This window comes from Vicia villosa, linkage group LG7 (genome assembly GCF_029867415.1).
Source record: "Vicia villosa cultivar HV-30 ecotype Madison, WI linkage group LG7, Vvil1.0, whole genome shotgun sequence".
Taxonomy (NCBI): domain Eukaryota; kingdom Viridiplantae; phylum Streptophyta; class Magnoliopsida; order Fabales; family Fabaceae; genus Vicia; species Vicia villosa.
The window spans coordinates 2,172,679-2,182,971 of NC_081186.1; the positions used below are offsets into that span (position 1 = coordinate 2,172,679).

Consider the following 10,293-nt stretch of genomic DNA (forward strand, 5'->3'; position numbering starts at 1 on the left):
TTGCAAACATAAGAATATTTTGGAAAAAGGGAGAAGATTTTGAAAATTTAAGAATGGGAGGAGATGAAGAGGCTAACCTAATGCATAAAATAAAAGCTAAGGAAAGAAACGGTCTAACCGAAATAAGAAGCCAACACTTGACATTAAGAGCCAAGGTAGTTTTCCCATCCTTTGGATTTATCAATACCAACACATTAACACTTGGGGATCCAGATGAACTTATTGTCTTAGCACCACTTTTTATTAAGCACATTAAGATTCTGACGAAAATCGGGCAGAGTAACGGCTGTTTTTGGGTAAAATCCTTATCTCAATGCCTTGGAATTAACCATCAAGGGCTTTCAAGGAAATACCTGCACACATAAACATACAACAGAACAATGCCAGACAGACAGAACAATCACATGATAGTAATAGAATGAGTCCAAAGGTACTAGGTCCATAAGTCCGAATCTCCAAAGCGCTAGGGATAGTAACCGATAGTCCAAAGAGAACCTTATGTATTTTTTAGATTTTCGATTGTTTATTAGTGTTTTAGCGAAAAAATAAAGTATGGTCCAAGTGGACAAAAGAAAAATAACGGAAGCATAAACATATGTCCAAGTGGACAAAGAAAAAAAAACGGCGGAAAGTAAATATGATGAAATGATAAAATAAAGCGATAAAGCTAGAAATATAAAGAGCGGTAATATAAAGAGCGGTAATATAGAGAGCGGTATAGTAAATGTGCGGAAATTAAAGTTAGTTGTTAAATGTTAAAGATAACCATCTTGAAACTTGTCAAGCATGTTATCAAAATTAGTAGGAGATCGATGGTGAGTGAATGATGTACTCGGATTTAAATTCAATGGGGTTTATCAGAAGCTTGATAAAATCATAGCGACTACACGATAAAAACCTCCACAAGTCTTAAATCAACCGCATACAATTCTCTTCCATATTTGATCTTTTTGATTCGGGACACGAAATATTGCGCTATGTTAAGCAGATCGCCAAGTGATTTATGTAGAAATCACCCTACAACGAGGCCGGTCAAAACTTTATGTGCTAATGCATGCGAGAAGAACGATATGTAGATCGCCTTCCGAAAGCAATACTGCACGAAAAGAAAAATGGTGAGTGATCTAGTCTTTACCAAGAATCCATAAGAATTCTCAAGGCATTAAGACTTTCATCGATCAAAATAAAGAGAAGTAAAAGATGGAACCACATTAAAAGCTCCTTTCATCCATAATTTCAATCACATAATTTTGCGGATTTGGATTCTCATCCTATCGACGCCCTAAGTCCATTGAAATTAGAGAGAAATTAGGCCTCTAACTTGTGATTCAAAGAAAATATCAAAAGAATGGGGTAGAAGATGAGTTAGAACCAAAAACAAGTCAAAAACCACAAAAATCAGCATTCTGCCCAGTGTAAATCGATTTGCACAGAGTGTAAATCGATTTGCATAACTCTGTTTTCAAAATCTGCGCAGTTTTCAGTTATGTAAATCGATTTGCACAAGATGTAAATCGATTTGCACAACACAGTTTTCAAAAAAACAGCAAATAAAGAGAAGAAAACTTGTTTAAACATAAAACCAAACACCTTGTGATCTTGGATCAATTTGTGCACGAAAATGTATCAATTAAGCAAGCAAATCTCATCAATGTAGCACCAAAGGTGCATCAAGCATAAACAACAAAGGATCACATCTTGGATCATGAAAAGGATCTAGAATTTTACCAAATCTTCACAAACTTTGAATCTTCTTCAAGAACACACAACCACAAGCCTTGATCTCTCACAATTGATGAAGAAAAGTAGTGTTTATGTTGAGGTTTAGCTCCAAATTAGTGAGGTTCAAGATGTGACTCACTAATTTGTGTGGAAGAAAAAGAGCTTTGAGTGATGGGTTTGGAAGAGGTGAGGAGAGAATTTGCAATAAGTTTCTTGGCTATCAAAGCTTGAAAAATGAAGAGGGGAATGCCTCAATTTATAGGAGCTAGGCTTGGGAATTTTTGTGGCTTGGAGTTAGGATTGGAAAATAGAATTAGGCTTGGAAAAGTGATTTGGAGCCAAAAATGAAATCCAATGGTCTTGATGCAATCACATGAGGGTACATGATTAGATGATGTAGGAAATCAAATGTAAGAACCAAGTCATGCTTCCCATGCTTGCAAATGATGTCAACACTTCAAAAAGCTGAAATTTGCCTTCATTTTTCCAAATTCGTGCTGGTGCAATCGATTTGCATCTTATGCAAATCTATTTACATAGCTGAAAAAAGGCAAAATCTGGGGAAAAAACAGTTATGCAAATCGATTTGCACCTTATGCAAATCGATTTGCACTGATGGCAGAAGCAAAATCTGGGCAAAAATCAGTTGTGTAAATCGATTTACACCTTATGCAAATCGATTTGCACAGTGAAAATGTTGAAAAATGCCCTTTTTGATGGATACTTTGACTTGGTACCTACAAAACACAAACATACAAAAGCACAAGGCAATATTTTTGGTATTTTGGGTTAGTAAAACATATATATACAAAAAACATTGGTGTTTGATGATCCCTCTTACAGATGAAATGAGCATAACACCGAGAGCAGAGTTTTAAGATGAAACTCTTGATTGATGATTGATATGCAACTGTTGTATGATCTTAGGGTCAAAAATTGGGGTATGACAGATGCCCCTATTTAAGTTTCTTCTATCCGGAGATGTGAGGGTTAAAATCCTCAGCTCGACGTAATTGAAGAGACTTAAATATAAAACACACAATTTTTGAACCTAAGGTATGATGCGATGCTAATGGATGCATCAAGTATGATTATAGAATAGAGGGAAGTATAACACCACTGGGGAGATAAGAAAGGATTCCACTGGGGAAAAGGTATGTTTCATCCAGGGATAAAACTTGGATTCCACAGGAGAAAGAGACAGTCGACAGAAGTTTTCAAGATAAAACATGATTGAACTTCGGGAAGAATCAATAGAGAATATCTAAGGCATACATGAATGTGGCTACATCAATTGAATATCAAGGTAAAACATGATTGGACAACATCAAATGACAATCAAGGTAAAACGTGATTGGGCAACATCGAATGACAATCAAGGTAAAACGTGATTGGGCAACATCGAATGACAATCAAGGTAAAACATGATTGGGCAACATCAAATGACAATCAAGGTAAAACGTGATTGGGCAACATCGAATGACAATCAAGGTAAAACATGATTGGGCATCGTCAAAGGATAATCAAGGTAAAACATGATTGGATAATCATCAACGGATAATCAAGGTAAAACATGATTAGATAATCATCACAGGTCCATCAAGGTAAAACATGATTGGATGTCATTAAGGGATAATCAAGGTAAAACATGATTGGATAACATCAAATGACAATCAAGGTAAAACATGATTGAAGGTAACCAAGATAAAACACGTTTGAAAGCGATCAGGATAAAGCATGATTAGAGATAATCAAGATAAAACATGATTGAAGGGAACCAAGATAAAACATGGTGGCGATCGGGATAAAGCATGATCAGAGACAATCAAGATAAAACATGATTGAAGGGAACCAAGATAAAACATGATGTAAATCTTTCAGGAATGACACTAAAAGAAGAAAAGATACATCTAGGAATAACACTAGACGGACAAGACAAACAAGTATCTGTTTTGGATAGGTGCCAAGTAAGTTGGACTTTGATCTCAAGGTGAAGATGTTGATAGCAACAGGACCTCGAAAAATGCAAATGAGTATGAAATTTGTTTTAATGCATGATGTTGAATTTTTCTATGCATGATATATGATCAATGCAATGCAATTGTTTGTGACAACTGAGGGAGACTCTTTTGTGAGGCAAGATTAAAACTCTGATTCCTCAACACGAGAACTCTGCCAACTCTACTTGGGAAGAAGATGCTTAAACAAACTTCTATTACACAGGTAACTGTATCAAAACGATGATCCTTTGAAGGACTGATGAACTGCTTGGGGATTGCTGAAGAAGATTGCCCCTAATTCATTAATTGTTGCAAGTTAACCAATCATGGCTTCTGTTGAACTGTATTTGGGATGAACTGATCATGGCTTCAATTATTTAAATGCATGTTGGGATGGCTTGCCCCAGTATAATTTTTGAAAGGATGTTCTGATCAACAAATCTTGAATGAACATCTGAACAACAGGATCTTGAAGTAACGTGCCCCTGATAGGATCACTGATCAAGTTTCTCGACTGTTTGAACTTCCTGAAAGATGAATGCTTACTTGCAAATAAAATGTTCATTCAAGAATGGTAATTTTAATGCAATGCTCAAAGAATATTTTTGAAATCAAAATCATTATTGGAACGATGTTATTGATGTAAAGCAAATGGAATCACTGGTCAAAACATAAAGGTTGAGACATTCAAAGTGAAAGATAAAGCAAAGATATGATATCAAAGCAAATGATTGGAAAATCTCACGGGAGTCAGCTTACGCAACCTTGTTGTAGTATGCTTTCAAACAAACCTTGCCTCAATTAGGTCTTTCATAGGTTGTAACGTGGCTAGGTTCACGGTTTAAGAAACAAAGGATATAAGGCTCAAAACTTGATTGTACCCACCCCATCTTCGTGATGATCTCCAGTCCTAAGACTCAGTTAATTCAACTTATGCATTCAGGTTCCAAGAGACTTCTGGAATTGCACCTTTGATAATGATGATAGTTCACAAGCAAAGAGAACTTTTGAGATGGCATTCACTTCTTCCTTTTGGTATTCACAACATTGTGTTGTTCAGGAATTTATTGACTTCTCTTTTTTCATCTTTTCTTTTTATATATCCCTAACTTTTGCCTGAACTGTTTATTTTTGAACTTACAGTCAGCGGGATGCCTTATTTTTACCTAAGTCATCCTTTTGATTTGACTTAGCAGGCTTTTCTTTGATTCTTTTTGATACATTTTTTTTTAAAAGATAGTGACTGCCTTGCTTAATGATTAAGATGAACCATCTTTGGCTTTTGATTGACATCTCCCACATTTCTTTGATGTATGCGGAGGAAAGCTTGTGATTGAAACCTTTGTTAAAAGGTGTATTGAATGATTCTCTTAAAATAGAATGCACAACCAAATTAACTGAGAACTACCCTGCCCCAGGTTAAAATGCGGGTTTTTTCGTACAGAAAGAAACTCCTACTTCGAAGGCTCAGAGGGGTTGACAAGGGATTAACTTCCTTATTTCTCCAGTGTTTGGGAATTGAAGCAATGCCTGTACATCATCAACAAAGTTTTATTTGAAAGCATACAAATCAACAACTTGGGTATTTTGTTGTCATCATCCTCCCTCCAATCTTTGCATAAAACACAATTTTGATTGAGAAAGCAAATGGAAGAAAAAGTTTTGTAAAAGAAAGCATGAACATAAACAGTGTAGATGAAAATGAATTCAAAATATGCAATGCTCATTTCATTAAAATTACCATTCAGAAACAAACAAAGTCTAAAAGTAAACAACACAATAAAGGAAATACAAACAGTATAGAAACAAGGCCTAGTGACTAATCAGCAACAAAGATGAGCTATCTTGTCTGAAACACTTGGCTTTAGGAAAATCGGAGGAATGTTGCATTCTTTCTTCAACAAGACTTGCAGGATTTCCATAATTTGATTCATCTGAATTTTCAACTCGCTGACCTCTGCACTTAGAAACTCTTGGTCTTGTTGAAGTTCTTCCATACTTTTCAGATACATGCTTCTAGTTCAATGTGTCGAGGAATCAGCTTGACAGATAAGCAAACCACTCTGAAGATGGAGACAGACAAGGATAAGTTTTCTGGACAACCTGGATGTACGTATGCAAATGATGTAATTGCTGTTTTTTTGTTTTTTATTTATTTGATTTTCAAGGAATTCAAGTTATTAATTTGTAAACATCAAAACAAAAAGGAAATAAATCCTAAATCGGATCAAAGCTTTGATCAAGTTATCATCAAGATCAATCATCCATTTTGGTGGATTAAGGTTTTCACCCCATCAACACCCAAGATCCATTGAGGGTACATGATTAGATGATGTAGGAAATCAAATGTAAGAACCAAGTCATGCTTCCCATGCTTGCAAATGATGTCAACACTTCAAAAAGCTGAAATTTGCCTTCATTTTTCCAAATTCGTGCTGGTGCAATCGATTTGCATCTTATGCAAATCTATTTACATAGCTGAAAAAAGGCAAAATCTGGGGAAAAAACAGTTATGCAAATCGATTTGCACCTTATGCAAATCGATTTGCACTGATGGCAGAAGCAAAATCTGGGCAAAAATCAGTTGTGTAAATCGATTTACACCTTATGCAAATCGATTTGCACAGTGAAAATGTTGAAAAATGCCCTTTTTGATGGATACTTTGACTTGGTACCTACAAAACACAAACATACAAAAGCACAAGGCAATATTTTTGGTATTTTGGGTTAGTAAAACATATATATACAAAAAACATTGGTGTTTGATGATCCCTCTTACAGATGAAATGAGCATAACACCGAGAGCAGAGTTTTAAGATGAAACTCTTGATTGATGATTGATATGCAACTGTTGTATGATCTTAGGGTCAAAAATTGGGGTATGACACCTACTTTACAGGGCCTCAAAAAATCCAGGGCCTCAAAATTTTACTTTATGTTACCTGCTAAATCCAGCCCAATCAATTAATAACTTTAAAAAAAATAGCAGCCCAGTTAAACAAACCAGAGTGAAATAAAATACACAATATAATAGCCCAGCCATAAAAGTAAAACACGCTGCTGCATTGGATTTGGTCATTTGGACCATTGGTTATATATATATATATATATATATATATATATATATATATATATATATATATATATATATATATATATATATATATATATATATATATATATATATATATAAATATATATATATATTAGGTTATGCTTACGCATCGTACAGCACGGCAAGTGAAAAAGCTTCAAACATTAGCAAATAGATAGCATAGAAATAAAGCAGCGCTTGCATTTACTTAATTACCAGGTTCATCACTTTTTTAATATTTTTATTGATTATACAAATTTTACTATTTAAAATAATGTTTTTTTATTAATCTTATTTAATACAAGTTTTAGTGTTTTTTTCATTGTTAATTTATCAAAAGTTATATAAACTCTTTAATATATATATATATATATATATATATATATATATATATATATATATATATATATATATATATATAAATTCATAAAAATAACTTATTTTTCATAATTTATTTGTGAAAATTTTAAAAATTTATTTTTTGAATTGTTAATTTGTTAAATTATAATTTTATTTTTTGATTACTCATTATCTTTAATTTTTTTTATCGGTTCAACTTTGACGTTCTCTATCTGATTCAAACTCAACACCGTGCATTTGATCAAGAACAGCAAGAAATTTCAGGTTTTAATTTTTTTCTTTCTTCAAACATGTCTTCTAAATTGCCTCCTAAAATTAGAAAGTTTGATTCTGGATATGAAAAGCGTAAAAAAAAAAGACTTGATGAGTTAACTCAGTCTCAATTGGGAGCTCTTGATAAATTCATAATAAAAGAATCAAAAAATTTAGTTGAAAATCAGAATGCTGGTAATGTTGATGTAGAAATTCTTGAAAAAGTGGTTACTACTGAAAATATGGAAGATAATGTTGATGTTAATGCTTCTGAAAATATGGAAGATAATGTTGATGTTAATGCTACTGAAAATGATATCTTAGACGTTGAAAATGTTGATGTTGAAGATGTTGAAAATGTTGATGTTGAAGATGTTGAAAATGTTGATAATGTTAGTGACAATGGAAAAGATATATTTGATCCGAGAATTTGGGATTCTCTTGATTCCAAAAGTATTGATTTATTAGCTACAAAAGGTCCTAAAAGAGATTTCTCTATTGTGAAGGGTCCTAAAGATAAATCGTCTAGACGCTTTACGGCTAATTTGTATACTAGAGTTTTATCAAACGGAGAGAAGTGTGATAGAGATTGGCTTGTTTACTCAAAAGAGCTTAATAGAGCATTTTGTTTTTGTTGTAAGGTTTTTAAAAAAGGGATTGGTAGAGGTCAATTAGCAAATGAGGGTTTTAGTGACTGGGCACATGTTGGTGAAAGACTTAGAGAGCATGAAATAGGCATGGAACATATTAAGAATATGACTACTTGGTATGAGTTGCGTCATAGAATGAAAAACTTTGAGACTATTGATAAAACATCTCAAAGATTAATTAACAAAGAAAAGGATCATTGGAAAAGTGTTTTGAAAAGAATTATTTCAATCGTGAAATTTCTTGCTAAACATAATTTAGCCTTCCGTGGTTCTAATGAGAGATTGTACCAAAATAGCAATGGAAATTTTTTAGGCTTAATTGAAATGTTAGCTGAATTTGACCCAGTTATCCAAGAACAAGTTAGACGTATTACAAATGATAATATTCATGTTCACTTTCTTGGACATAGCATCCAAAACGAGATAATACTTTTGCTTGCTTCTGCAATTAAAAATGAAATCATTAGAAAAATCAAACAAGCAAAGTATTTTTCAGTGATACTTGATTGTACTCCTGATGTCAGTCACCAAGAGCAAATGTCTTTGATAATACGATATGTGAATGTTTCTTCAGTTTTTGTAAGTGTTGAGGAATCTTTTTTAGGATTTATGAATGTGGATAATACAACTGGCCAAGGGCTTTTTGATGTTTTACAAAATGAATTGAAAAAGCTTGATCTTGATCTATTTGATGTGAGAGGACAAGGTTATGATAATGGGTCAAATATGAAAGGAAAACATCAAGGTGTACAAAAGAAATTTTTAGACATAAATCCGAGAGCCTTTTATACTCCATGTGGTTGTCATAGTCTTAATTTGACGTTGTGTGACATGGCTAACTCGTGTGTTAAAGCTAAAGACTTTTTTGGAGTTGTTCAACGCATTTATACTATTTTTTCTAATTCCACTAAGAGATGGCAAATTTTAAAAAATAATGTCAAAGGGTTGACTCCAAAATCATTATCATCTACTCGATGGGAGAGTCATATAAATAGTGTCAAAGCTATAAAATCCCAAATGTCTGATTTTAGAGAAGCATTGCTTGAAGTGTCAGAAATGGATCTCGATTCTAAAATAAGAAGTGAAGCTAAATCGCTGGCCACAAATGAGCTTGGTGATTTTGAGTTTTTAATGAGTATAATTATTTGGTTTGAAATATTATACGAAATTAATTTGGTTAGTAAGCTTTTACAATCAAAGAACATGCTTATTGATGTTGCTATGGAAAAAATAAAAGGACTGATTTCTTTTTTTGAGAGATATAGAGAAGATGGTTTTGATAAGGCCTTGGAAAGTGCTAAGGAAATTGCTATTGAATTGAATATTGATCCAGTATTTTCTCAAAGACGAATAATTAGAAGAAAAAGACAGTTTGATGAGAATTTGAATACCCCGTCAGTTGAGTTATCTGAAGAGGAATCCTTTAGGATTAATTATTTTCTCTACCTTGTTGATCAAGCCATTGCGTCTCTTAAAAAGAGATTTGAGCAGTACCAACAGTATGAAGGTATTTTTGGTTTCTTATTTACTTCTCATAAGTTACAATCATTAGATGATGCAACCTTGGAGTCTTGTTGTAATCATTTTGAACAGGCACTGAAACATAATGATCGATCTGATATTGATGGAAAAGAGCTATGCGTAGAGTTAAAGTTATTAAGAAACATCTTGCCCGAAGAAATAACATGACCTATTGATATATTAAAATATTTGAAGGGCATGGATTATTTTCCTAATACAATTATTGCATATAGAATTTTATTGACTATTCCTGTAACAGTTGCCTCGGCCGAAAGAAGTTTTTCAAAATTAAAGTTGTTGAAGTCTTACTTGCGGTCTACCATGTTACAAGAAAGACTTAATGGCTTAGCATTAATAGCAATTGAGAATGATATCTTAGAGACAGTACAATATGAAGACTTGGTTGATGAATTTGCTTCAAAAAGTGTTCGAAGGATAGCTCTATTTAAATAGATAGAATGTTGATCATAATATTAGCTTGAAATTGTATTTTGATGTTATTGATTAAAATATAACTATTTTCAATGTTATTTATAAGGATGACTATTTTTTATGTTATTTACAATTTAATTAAAGAATACTTTTATTTAAAATATTTTTATATATTTTTATTAAAGGCCCATTTTAAATATTAGAACAGGGCCTCCAAATTGTTTGAGACGGCCCTGCTCACCTTGCTCAAGGTTTCTCCTTT

General features: G+C 33.0%; 1 pseudogene; it reads left to right on the forward strand.

Moving 5' to 3' along the window:
• The first annotated feature begins 7,466 nt into the window (after positions 1–7,466).
• On the forward strand, positions 7,467–10,052 carry LOC131616912 (uncharacterized; annotated as a pseudogene).
• The last annotated feature ends 241 nt before the right edge of the window (positions 10,053–10,293 follow it).